Source organism: Bombina bombina, chromosome 10 (genome assembly GCF_027579735.1).
Source record: "Bombina bombina isolate aBomBom1 chromosome 10, aBomBom1.pri, whole genome shotgun sequence".
Lineage (NCBI taxonomy): Eukaryota > Metazoa > Chordata > Amphibia > Anura > Bombinatoridae > Bombina > Bombina bombina.
In genome coordinates this window covers 104,780,876-104,794,898 of record NC_069508.1, presented here as the reverse complement: position 1 = coordinate 104,794,898, position 14,023 = coordinate 104,780,876, and the positions used below count along the sequence as shown (strand labels likewise).

General features: G+C 39.1%; 1 protein-coding gene across 2 annotated transcripts in view; it reads right to left on the bottom strand.

Annotated features, from left to right (window-relative positions):
* The window catches only part of SEC16B (SEC16 homolog B, endoplasmic reticulum export factor), a 602,132-nt gene that overhangs the window by 566,121 nt on the left and 21,988 nt on the right, over nucleotides 1–14,023 (bottom strand). For both annotated transcript variants that reach the window (XM_053693298.1, XM_053693299.1), the window contains exon 3: nucleotides 11,255–11,440. The gene's annotated coding sequence lies outside the window, so the exon portion shown is untranslated. The remainder of the gene's footprint in view (nucleotides 1–11,254; nucleotides 11,441–14,023) is intronic.

Sequence of the window (14,023 nt, the reverse complement as noted above, 5' to 3'; positions counted from 1 at the left end):
TTTGGGTCTGAGGATGGACACCCATGGTTACATTTTTACATGGCAGGAGTGAACTTTTCATTTATAATTTAGGATTCAACTGATACTGAATACTGAGAAGTCAGACACACGCCTTTTAGAACACATGAAGTAACATTTGCTGTATGGAGCTAAATAACCCCAGAGAAAGCCACACATAAATGTAAGCACCATGTGTTTCACACAGTGCAGGGTGTTCACACAGTAGGATCGCTGACGGGCTTGCATTTAGTGTATTGTAGGAAGTGTTACTGACCATTACAAGAGGATCTCACTATCCCTCTAATCAGAATGTGATCCAGCTCCTCCCACCAGCAGCATCAGTGTTTACTGAAGAGTTTCTGTTCTCTGTCCAGGGGAACTTAGTTTCACCTGCAAAAAATAGTGCAGGAATTCCGTTCCCATGTGTTCCAGCTGGACTTGACCCCTGGCATGGGTGTAGCACAGATAAAAAATAACTGAAAAAACTTTGAATTTATTTGCCAAGGACACAAATGAGAACCACAATAACTAAAATCATCTCGTGTTCACAAAAAAATAACCTACCCTGTTATCTTTTTTTATTCATATAATCATCAAAATACAATGCAAGCTATGAAGGTTATCTAACATTACCTAAGGTGTAATCAGCAAATTGTATGACAATAGTACAATACATTTATATTATTTGTACTTCCATATCTTAAGACACTTTGACAGTTGGAGAAACCTATCATACATACAGTGGTCAAACAAGTGAGTTGATTCTTGGTCAAATGAAAAACATAGCTTAAATGTTGCTAGAAAAATTCCCATGTACTTTAATGGAGAGCTTTTAGCCCTTTAACTGTTGAGCCATTTCCAGCCCCTGTACTGAGTAGTTTTGGATTTTTAAGTGCTACTCACATTTAAGCCCCACTGTAGGTCATTTTTAGAGAGAAACTCACACAAATTCTATATTGTTTTTTTTTAGCAGACCCTACTGATTCAAATTATACCGTTATTTTATGTATACATCATGAAACAGAAGAACTTTGCAACAAAATTGTGTTAAATATGTCTTTTGGTTACATATATTTAACCTTGCTCAGAACATAGGGGCTCCCATGAGCCTCCACTCAAATAAATGCACAATTATTCATGCCAGGTGATCAATATTAAAACAGTGATCATCTGTCTAATAAAAGCATTAAATCTAGGGGCGTTGGGGGTTTCTAGGCAGGTTTGATGATCTGTTACAGGCCCATAGTGACCCCCTACCTACCAAATGTGTGGGTTTTTTATTTTATTTTTTAAAAATTGTGCTTTTACTTAACACCCCCCCAAGTTACCTAACGTTTGAAAGAGCAGGACATTTGACCGTGACTCTTGGCGATTTCAAGGGCTTAAGGTAGCTATGACTGAGGGGTTTGAATACTTACCCCCTCCATCCAGCTACCTTAATCCCTCCAAAGCAACCCAGTACATCTGTTTTTCCGAAGCCTGATGATGTCACCAAGTAGAGGCTGGCTTACATTGCTGAAACCCCCGGGTCACTAGATTACTAGGGTTACCCCCCCCCGGAATGTTGACACGTGGTGGTCATCCATACTATAAGCATTGTGCAGCTGACGACCATATGCCATGATAGGGTTAAAAAATAAATTAGTAGACAAACTTTTTAACTAAAACGGAATTAAATCTTACAGTATAAAGTTTTAGATTAAGAGTAAAAGCCATTAAATTATTTGCATATTCTTTCTTTGTTTTAAAATATAATAGTTTGTATTTTTGTTGAAATAGGTTAAAGTGGTAAAAATATATTTCATTTTGTGGTAGGTAATAGGGGAGTAATTCTCCAGAAAATGTTTAAACAAAGGGACAGTCTACGTGAATCATAAATTTATTGTTATAGATTCTTTGTTCCCAGAATAATCTGTTCATAAATCTTTCAAGCATTGCACAGTACGTGATTGCAGGCAATTTCTTCATAGTTATTAACATATTTGAAACTCCTCACTCCTCCTCCACCTCCTAGAGCCTTTTCTTTCTTTTCCCCCCGAACACTCCCGTACTCGAAGGGTGAGGATATGCGTGTGCGCTATTCGATCGCAATTTGCAATTCTCAAAACCGTATAACATAAATTAACAGGGATGTGCTATACATGTTATATGAATGTGTATGCGCTGTGTCCTGACACTGTGATTCGGCGTTAAAATATTACCCTTGCTGGTGTTCCAGCATTTAAAAGACACATTGAAGAAGAAATACACATTGCGCATGCGCAGCGCTATCCATCTTGAACGATCCTCAAGTTTGGCGGCCATTTCAAATATTTAAACGCGGGAATAATGGGAATAAAAAAAATTCCTGCAATCATGTGCAATACTTGAAAGCTTTATGAACAAACTATTCTGGGAACAAGGAATCTATTACAGTCCATGACTCATGTAGACTGTCCCTTTAATGAAAATAAAACAACATTTTAATATACTTACACTATTTGCCAGCTTTTACTGTAAAATACCACTGACAGTTATGCTTTTTCCATCCCCATAGAGAGAATGAAATGTCTCCATCTTTAAGGGATTCTACACAGTGAGACCAGGACATGATTCCTACTAGGCATTTCCATGGGTTTATAAACTTGTAAATTGATATAACAAAATAACAGTAAGAAAACAGAATTTATGCTTACCTGATAAATTACTTTCTCTTGCGGTGTATCCAGTCCACGGATTCATCCTTACTTGTGGGATATTCTCATTCCCTACAGGAAGTGGCAAAGAGAGCACACAGCAGATCTGCCCATATAGCTCACCCCCTAGCTCCACCCCCCACTCATTCGACCGAAGGCTAGGAGAAAAGGAGAAACCATAGGGTGCAGTGGTGACTGTAGTTTAAACGAAAAAATTTTAACCTGACTTAAATGCCAGGGCGGGACGTGGACTGGATACACCGCAAGAGAAAGTAATTTATCAGGTAAGCATAAATTCTGTTTTCTCTTGCAAGGTGTATCCAGTCCACGGATTCATCCTTACTTGTGGGATACCAATACCAAAGCTTTAGGACACGGATGAAGGGAAGACAGGTAACCTAAACGGAAGGCACCACTGCTTGCCAAACCTTTCTCCCAAAAATAGCCTCCGAAGAAGCAAAAGTATCGAATTTGTAAAATTTGGCAAAAGTATGCAGAGAAGACCAAGTCACTGCCTTACAAATCTGTTCAACAGAAGCATCATTCTTGAAAGACCATGTGGAAGCCACAGCTCTGGTGGAGTGAGCTGTAATTCGTTCAGGAGGCTGCTGCCCAGCAGTCTCGTAAGCCAATCGGATGATGCTTTTCAGCCAGAAGGAAAGAGAGGTAGCAGTCGCATTCTGACCTCTCCTCTTACCAGAATAAACGACAAACAAAGATGATGTTTGTCTGAAATCTTTAGTTGCTTGTAAATAGAATTTCAAAGCACGAACCACATCAAGATTGTGTAATAACCGTACCTTCTTAGAAACTGGATTAGGACACAGGGAAGGAACAATGATTTCCTGGTTAATATTCTTATTAGAAACAACCTTAGGAAGAAAACCAGGTTTGGTACGTAAAACTACCTAATCTGCATGGAACACCAGATAGGGTGAATTACACTGCAAAGCAGACAATTCTGAAACTCTTCGAGCAGAAGATATAGCTACCAAAAACAAAACTTTCCAAGATAATAACTTAATATCTATGGAATGTAAAGGTTCAAACGGAACCCCTTGAAGAACTGAAAGAACTAAATTTAGACTCCATGGCGGAGCAACTGGTTTATAGACAGGCTTGATTCTGACTAAAGCCTGAGCAAACGCTTAAACATCTGGTACTTCCGCCAGACGCTTGTATAAAAGAATAGACAGAGCAGATATCTGTCCCTTTAAGGAACTAGCTGACAAACCTTTCTCCAATCCTTCTTGGAGAAAAGACAATATCCTTGGAATCCTAATCTTACTCCACGAGTAGCCCTTGGATTCACACCAACAAAGATATTTCCACCATATCTTATGGTAAATTTTCCTGGTGACAGGCTTTCTAGCCTGAATCAGAGTATCTATAACTGAATCAGAGAAACCACGCTTAGATAAAATTAAGCGTACAATCTCCAAGCAGTCAGCCGCAGAGAAACTAGATTTGGATGCTTGAATGGACCCTGTATTAGAAGATCCTGCCTCATTGGCAGTGTCCATGGTGGGACAGATGACATGTCCACTAGGTCTGCATACCAAGTCCTGCGTGGCCACGCAGGCGCTATCAGAATTACCAAAGCCTTCTCCTGCTACAAGACGAGGGAGGAGGGGAAACGGTGGAAAGACATAAGCCAGATTGAAGGACCAAGGCGCTACTAGAGCATCTATCAATGCCGCCTTGGGGTCCCTGGACCTGGATCCGTAGAGAGGAAAGTTTGGAGTTCTGACGGGACGCCATCAGATCCAATTTTGGAATGCCCCATAGCTGGGTCAACTGAGCAAAAACCTCCGGGTGGAGTTCCCACTCCCCCGGATGAAAAGTCTGACGACTTAGAAAATCCGCCTCCCAGTTGTCTACTTCTGAGATGTGAATTGCAGATAGATGGCAGGCGTGATCCTCCGCCCACCTGATTATTTTGGTGACTTCCTTCATCGCTAGGGAACTCCTTGTTCCCCCCTGATGATTGATATATGCCACAGTCGTGATGTTGTCCGACTGAAATCTGATGAATTTGGCCGCCGCTAGTTGAGGCCATGCCTGAAGCGAGTTGAATATCGCTCTCAGTTCCAAAATGTTTATCGGAAGAAGAGACTCTTCCCGAGACCATAAGCCCTGAGCTTTCAGAGAGTCCCAGACCGCCCCCCAGCCTATCAGACTGGCATCGGTCGTTACAATGATCCACTCCGTTCTGCGGAAGCATATTCCCTGAGGCAGGTGATCCTGAGACAATCACCAGAGAAGAGAGTCTCTGGTTTTCTGGTCCAGTTGAATTTGAGGAGACAAATCTGCATAATCTACATTCCACTGTTTGAGCATGCACAGTTGCAGTGGCCTTAGATGTATTCGAGCAAAAAGGACTACGTCCGTTGCCGCTACCATTAATCCGATTACCTCCATGCACTGAGCTACAGATGGCCAAGGAATGGAATGAAGAACTCGGCAAGTAGTTAAGAGCTTTAATTTTCTGACCTCCGTCAGAAATATTTTCATTTCTACCGAGTCTATTAATGTTCCCAGGAAGGGAACCCTTGTGAGCGGGGACAGAGAACTTTTTTTCGGTGTTCACCTTCCACCCGTGAGACCTTAGAAAGGCCAGAACAATCTCCGTATGAGCCTTGGCTCTGGGAAAAGACGACGCCTGTATTAAGATGTTGTCCAAATAATGTGCTACTGCAATACCCCGCGGTCTTAGTACCGCCCGAAGGGACCCTAGCACTTTTGTGAAAATTCTGGGAGCGGTGGCCAACCCGAAGGGAAGGGCCACAAACTGATAATGCTTGTCCTGAAAGGCGAACCTTAGGAACTGATGATGATCTTTGTGGATAGGAATATGTAGGTATGCATCCTTTAGATCCACGGTAGTCATATATTGACCTTCCTGGATCATAGGTAAGATTGTCCGAATAGTCTCCATCTGGAATGATGGAACCCTGAGGAATTTGTTTAGAATTTTTAGATCCAGGATTGGCCTGAAAGTTCCTTCCTTTTTGGGAACCACAAACAGGTTTGAGTAAAAACCCAGTCCATGTTCTGCAATTGGAACTGGATATATCACTCCCATCATGATTAGGTCTTCTACACAGCGTAAGAACGCCTCTTTCTTTGTCTGGTCTGTAGACAGACGAGAAATGTGGAACCTTCCCCTAGGAGGGGAGTCCTTGAATTCTAGAAGATATCCCTGAGTAACGATCTTTAATGCCCAGGGATCGGGAACATCTCTTGCCCAAGTCTGAGCGAAGAGAGAGAGTCTGCCCCCTACCAGATCCGGTCCCGGATCGGGGGCTACCCCTTCATGCTGTCTTAGTAGCAGCTGCAGGCTTATTGGCCTGTTTACCCTTGTTCCAGCCCTGCAAAGGCTTCCAGGTTGCCTTGGGCTGTGAAGCGTTACCCTCTTGCTTTGCGGTTGCAGAGCTTGAAGCAGGACCGTTCCTGAAAGTGTGAAAGGAACGAAAATTAGCCTTGTTTTTAGCCTTAAAAGGCCTATCTTGCGGGAGAGCATGACCCTTTCCCCCGGTGATATCCGAAATAATCTCTTTCAACTCGGGCCCGAAAAGGGTCTTTCCCTTGAAAGGGATGTTTAGTAATTTCGATTTGGACGACACATCGGCCGACCATGACTTGAGCCAAAGCGCTCTGTGCGCCATAATGGCGAAACCTGAATTTTTTGCCGCTAACTTAGCTAATTGCAAAGCGGCATCTGTGATAAAAGAATTAGCCAGTTTTAAAGCTTTAATTCTATCCATAATTTCGTCATATGAGGTCTCCCTCTGGAGCGACTCCTCCAGCGCCTCAAACCAGAAAGCCGCTGCAGTAGTTACAGGAATAATGCAGGCGATCGGTTGTAGAAGGAACCCTTGTTGAACAAAAATTTTCTTTAGTAAACCTTCTAAATTTTTTATCCATAGGATCTTTAAAAGCACAACTGTCTTCAATTGGAATGGTTGTGCGCTTAGCCAGCGTAGAAACTGCTCCCTCTACCTTAGGGACCGTCTGCCACGCGTCCCGCCTGGGGTCAGTAATGGGGAACATTTTCTTAAAAATAGGAGGGGGAACAAAAGGGACACCGGGTCTTTCCCACTCCCTGGTAACAATATCCGCAACCCTTTTAGGGATCGGAAACGCATCAGTGTATACAGGGACCTCTAGGTATTTGTCCATTTTACACAATTTCTCTGGAACCACCATAGGGTCACAATCATCCAGAGTGGATAGAACCTCCCTAAGCAATACGCGGAGGTGTTCCAACTTAAATTTAAAGGCTAATGAATCTGAATCTGCCCGTTGAGAAACCTTTCCTGAGTCACAAATTTCTCCCTCAGACATCACATCCCTCTCACCCTATTTCAGAGTGTTGTGAGGGTACGTCAGATAAACCTCCCAAAGCTTCCGACTGCTCATAATCTGTTCTTAAAACAGAGCTATCTCGCTTTGTAGGAAAAACTGGCAGTTTGGATAGAAAGGCCGCAAGGGAATTATCCATGACTGTCGCTAGTTGTTGCAATGTAATAGGTGCCAATGCACTAGAGGTACTAGGTATTGCTTGCGCGGGCGTAACTGGTGGTGACACTTGGGGAGAGGAAGGTGGACTATCTTCATTACCTTCCGTCATAGAATCATCTTGGGCTACATTTTTGAGTGACACAATATGATCTTTAAATTGTATAGACACATTAGTGCACTTGGGACACATTTTGAGAGGGGGTTCCACCATGGCTACTGAACACAAAGAGCAAGGCTTTTCCTTAGTGTCAGACATGTTAAACAGATTAGTATTATATGCAAGCAGGCTTGAAAAACACTTTAATCAAATAAAAAACACAATTTGAAATAAACGGTACTGTGCCTTTAAGAAATAAAAAGCACACACAATTTTACAAAACAGTGAAAAATGCACCAAATCTTTTGAAATTTTCACAGTATGTGCCTAATGCTTCGATATGATTGCACACCAAGTTTCAGCCTGATTAACCCCTTAATGCCCAAACCGGAGCAGTCTAAAGCCCACAACTGGTTACAACACTAAAGCACCTTGCCACAGCAGTCTGCTGTGGCCCTACCTTCCCTTATGGATTAGTTTAGGGGAAAAACAGCTTCTGTGAGTCCCTCAAGCAGTCTCTGGACCCTGCACGTGAAGCAGCATGAACTGTCTGGAGAAATGAACTGCGCAACAGAGGCGCGAAATTAGGGCCCATCCCACTCCATTCCGGAGTTGTGAGGCCTTCAAAGTCACACTTAGGTGACTAAATTTATGCCATGTGGATAAAAAAAAACCATAATAAACACACCAAAGTTGTTTAAAAGTGTCTACCAATGAGTATTTGCTGAATAAAATAATCAATTGCCCTGTCACAGTGTCCACCAGTCTATTGAGCCCTGTTAAATAAGCCCCTATTCTATACTAATTTTCAGAATATGGCTTACCCTTCCCTCATGGGGATTTCTGTCAGTCTTCTAGCATTATCGTGTCTTGACTAGAAAAAAGATGGCTGAAAAATACCTCAGTGCAGTTAAGCCTGCAAACTGTTCCCCCCAACTGAAGTTTTCTGGTACTCCTCAGTCCTGTGTGGGAACAGCAGTGGATTTTAGTTACAACATGCTAAAATCATTTTCCTCTCAGCAGAATTCTTCATCACTTTCTGCCAGAGAGTAAATAGTACAAACCGGCACTATTTAAAAATAACAAACTTTTGATTGAAGATATAAAACTACAAATCTAACACCACATTCACTTTACCCTCCCATGGAGATGCTACTTGTTAGAGCGGCAAAGAGAATGACTGGGGGGTGGAGCTAGGGGGGGGGGGAGCTATATGGGCAGCTCTGCTGTGTGCTCTCTTTGCCACTTCCTGTAGGGAATGAGAATATCCCACAAGTAAGGATGAATCCGTGGACTGGATACACCTTGCAAGAGAAATTATTTTAAAACGTTTATTTTGGTTACAGATCTATAATAATCTATGTTGTATTTATACAATTAAAGGGACGTAACAATTAAAACTGAAATGCACATAAATACCTTGAATTTGAACAAAAGCATTTTAGCAATAGACATATATATATATTTATAAAAGCAACAGTTAGTTTGTAAAAGATATTACTGATTACTGAGAGCTTTAACTATGGATGGGGCATAGTGAGCATATGTACATATGAATATAATACAAATTTAAATAATGATAGCTTTTGTTAGAAGTATTTGTTCTAATACCTATGGACTACAAAGAGGTATGTGTCAAATTTGTTATTTGAATATTCGCTTGTCAAATAAATTCCAAATATGCAGCATTTGGCTATTTTTGAAGATATATTAGTGTTAAATTGCAACACACAAAGATCTGTGCAAATCCAAATCCAGAACACTAATATATCCGACACCGAAAACAGCTGAAAGAATGCTGCTACCTGCGACTCTATTTGTAATTCGTTTGACAAATGAATATTCGAATAACGAATTTTGCACATGCCTAATTGCAAAGATTATAAAATCAGGTAAAAACAGTGAGTGCCTTTTTATATTACACAGGTAAAACAATTAGACCTAATTATTTTGTTATGTGAAACATAGACCCTACCTAAGGGTCTGCTATCTAAAAAAATACCAAAAAGCCACAGGACAGCGCTATCTGTATAGCAGCAGTCGGCCGGTGATCCGATCATTTAGAGCACTATTTTTTATTGATTGCTCAGCTTTAGTTAAAACAGAAGATAAATACATATCCTAAACATGAATTGTTTTATTCTTTTTTTAGTCCATTTATCAACTACCTTTTCTATAAAACTGTATTTTATTTTTTTAAATACTTTTGAAACTATATAAGATGCAGATAATTATCTAGACACCTTGAGAACAAATCAGTATCTCAATAATACAAAATATGAAGCTCTAGAGAGAAGCTAAGGCCAAATAAAACTATGTATAGTGTTGTAATAAACGTCTGTACTCGGAAGCAGTGCTTTTTTTTCATAAAAGAAAAGGTCCCGGAACTCATTGATTATTGATTGGTATATTGTGCTCAGTAACTTAGACAAAGTTATTTACAATGCTTGATATATTTTGCAGCCCCCTCATGATGATTACAAATATTACCTGTTATAAAATGGCAGCAGTATCCGAAAATATCAATCTTACATCGCCACCCCCAAAATAATCCAGAGATTGGTCACAAAATGCTAACTTCCCTCTTTGCACTACTGTCTTTTATAGGACACAACATTTAAGGAGACAGTTTACCCCAAAAAAAATCTCCCCTTTAATTTGTTCCCAATGATCCATTTTACCTGCTGGAGTGTATTTAATTGTTTACAAGTTGCTCATTTACAATTATTGCGGGTCTCCAAACCTATACTTATATACTTAAAGTGAATGTAAACTTTAATGAATGAAAGCCCGGTTTTTAAAAATACTATTAAATACAGGGGCACTTTCATTCATCAAAGTTTAGAAAGCAGCCGTTTTGTTTAAAAAAAAATGACCTATCTTCTTTTCACAGCCAGAACCACTTCCACCACCCGGAGATCCTCTCTTCACACGTCAGCAATGACTAATCCAGATTCCTCCAATCATGGCATGGCCTCAGGCCCCTGGGGGGAAAGCCGTGTTTGGAGGAAGCCGGATTAGTCATTGCTGACGTGTGAAGAGAGGATCTCCGGGTGGGGGAAGCTGCTCCGAATGTGAAAAGAAGAAAGGTATGTTTTTAAACAAAAGAAGAGATAACTAAGAAAATGACCACTTTCCATTGTTCTCTCTAAGTATTGAGCTTTGGTTTACAAACAGGTATAAGATAAGGAAGCAAGTGTGTGTACACAAAGTAATAACATAATGAGATCTTATTTAAAGGGACACTGAACCCAAATTTTTTCTTTTGTGATTCAGAAAGAGCAGGCAATTTTAAGCAACTTTCTAATTTACTCCTATTATCAAATTTTCTTTATTCTCTTGGTACCTTTATTTGAAATTAAAGAATGTAAGTTTAGTTGTCGGCCCATTTTTGGTGAACAACCTGGGTTGTCCTTGCTGATTGGTGGATAAATTCATCCACCAATAAAAAAAGTGCTGTCCAGAGTACTGAACCAAGAAAAAAAGCTTAGATGCCTTCTTATTCAAATAAAGATAGCAAGAGAATGAAGAAACATTGATAATAGGAGTAAAGTAGAAAGTTGCTTAAAATTGCATGCTCAATCTGAATCACGAAAGAAAAAAATTGGGTTCAGTGTCCCTTTAACCTGTAAGCTCAGCCCATTGTATTAGGCTGTGGTTTGAAAGTACAAAACCAGCTAATTCATAAACACAAATAAACCTGAAAATGCACATTTTTTAATACATTTTATACTCTGCAGCTGGTAAAACAAGAAACTGGAAATGCAATAAGGGAAACACATTTTATTCTCAATTAAATACTTTTACTTGGTAAATGACCTCACTACATTGGAATACCTAAACAATAAAATAATATAAATAAAAAAACAACTGGCTCCATTTGTTTTCCTAGATTGTTTATAAAAGAAAAAAAATATAAAGATTGTCCTTATACTTTATTAATGTAAAAAGATCTCACCTGAGCTGGGCCTTATTAAGAAGACCAGACTCGTCTCACAGACCCCTACCAAAGTCCATCTGCCACATGAATCAGCTCAATCACAAGTCCAGGGCTCCGCTATTCACTGCAAACTCCTTGTATATGAACAGACGATAACACTGATCAAAGTACAGCTGCATAATGACAAACATAGCCAGATTGTACCTGTCAACACAGAGACAGAAAAGATTGCGTATTACAAAAGTGAAAGAATGGGAGATAGCTGTAAGACGTCATTTGTAAACTTCATGGTGTAGAGACTTAAAACCCTGGGCATGCACTTCCTGTTGTTTCATATTAAAGGGACAGTCTACACTAGAATTTTTGTTGTTTAAAAAGATAGATATTCCCTTTATTACCCATTCCCCAGTTTTGCATAACCAACACTGTTATATTAATATACTTTTTACCTCTGTGATTAACTTGTATCTTAGCATCTTCTGACAGCCCCCTGATCACATGACATTTTATTTATTATCTATTAACTTTTATTTTAGCCAATTAGTGCAGTGTCTGCCACAATCCACAGGCGTGATCACAATGTTATCTATTTGGTTTACATGAACTAGTTCTCCTCTGTTGTGAAAAGCAAATAAAAAAGAGGCGGCCTTCAAAGGCTTATAAATTATCATATGAGCCTATTTGAAACATTAAAGGTTTTTTTTGGACTTGACTGTCCCTTTAAAGGGACATTAAGGTATTTTTTATATATGGTGTAATTTTACTGACATATTGCACTTAGAGGTGTTGCGCCTGTTCTTTTCTTTTTTTGTTTTATATAATTTTTATCTGGTTATCAGAGCCGTGACAGACATATGGCAGCAACCCTGGCCTAACTGCAGCTGTGATCCACGGATTAACAGCTAGTACATATCCTTTTTTAAGAGTATTCTCATAGGGGCGCTTATATATATATATTACTTTATTTGTTATTTTTTAGATATGCATATATTATATTGTAGAAAATGACATACACAAGAAATGTTTTAAAAAGCATTCCACATAGCCACTTTACTTATGATTTGCAAAACAACTAGTGAATATGCTAACACACTTAAAGGGACATAATACTCATGCTAAATCACTTGAATGTAATACAGTATAACTGTAAAGAAATGACAAGAAAATCACCTGAACATCTCTATGTAAAAAAGGAAGATATTTTACCTCAAAATTTCTTCAGCTCACCAGAGTAAGTGCTGTGTAAAACAGTTATACTCCAGCTGCTGTCCAGATATATGCTTTGCTGTGATCTCATGAGATTTCACCGAAATCTCGTGAGATTACATAGTAAACTTACTTTAACTTAATAGGGAAATAACATGACTGTGCCTGCACATGCCAAATGCACACTTCTTTGCAAGTCCTGGGACAAGTATCATGATTGGCTACTTGAAGTCCTTTTACAATGGGATGTGAATATTTAAGACATTTTGAGGGAAATATCTTTTTTACACAGAGATGCTCAGGTGATATTTTCAAGTCAGCTTTTGACAGCTATACTGCATCACTTTCATGTGTTCAACATTTGGGAATCATGTCCCTTTAATTATGGCCGCGTAGGGCTAGTTGTAAATGAGTTTGTCCACTGCTCAAAGCAATCGCTATCTAGTATGTAGCTGATTTCGCCAATTTGCTTTACAGACTTTGACTGGGGCAAGCACAATTTTTACCCAAAAACAAGTTACTTTGCATCAAAAACAAGCAAAATAAGTATTTCGTACTATGCATAATTAAATGAAAATGGTAATCAAAAGTTTTCTATTTATATATATGAAAGAGCAGCAGTTAAACATGTTAAAAGTATTTCATATCCTTTCAAATTTTAAAAAGCTTTTGCCTAACTTATTCATGCAAAAACATATTTTTAACTGTACTATATTCCTTTAAAGGGACACTAATGTCAAAATATCTTAAAGGGGCATGTAAGACAAAATAAAACTTTCAAGGCGCAGACAGAACAAGAAATGTAGAAACAAATGATTGTACAAGAACCCTCTCTGTGTAATCCTGCCCTCTGCACTTGTGAGATTAGTTGTCAATCTCCCAAGTCAAATCAGTCTCAGGTGATTTTAAAGGAACAGTCTAGTCAAAACTAAACTTTCATGATTCAGATAGAGCGTGCAATTTTAAGCAACTTTCTAATTTACTCCTATTATCAATTTTTTTTGTTCTCTTTCTTTATTTGAAAAAGCAAGAATGTTATCTTAGGAGCCGGTGTTTTATCAGAATCTGCTCCTTTGTCAGAATCTGCTACCTCTGACTGTGTATGCTCTGTATGACGTAATCACACTCCACATATGTTAAATAGGAATGTGTGGAATGTGATTATGTAAACCAGCCGCATGCGCATTTAGAGGTAGCAGATTATATATAGTAGAGGGAGGCACTCTCTGGTCTTTTTAAGTGTACTTTATTAGAACAAGCCGAAACGTCACGTTGGTTCTAATAAAGTACACTTAAGAAAAACAGAGATTTTCTCCCTTTATCCTTTATATTTAACCATTGGCACCCTAAGAGAGTGCTCTTTTCTGAACTATATATATATATATATATATATATATATATATATATATATACACACACAGTTGTGCTCATAAGTTTACATACCCTGGCAGAATTTATGATTTCATGGCCATTTTTTAGATAATATGAATGATAACTCAAAAACTTTTCTTTCACTCATGGTTAGTGTTTGGCTGAAGCCATTTATTATCATTCAACTGTGTTTACAAAAGTTTACATACC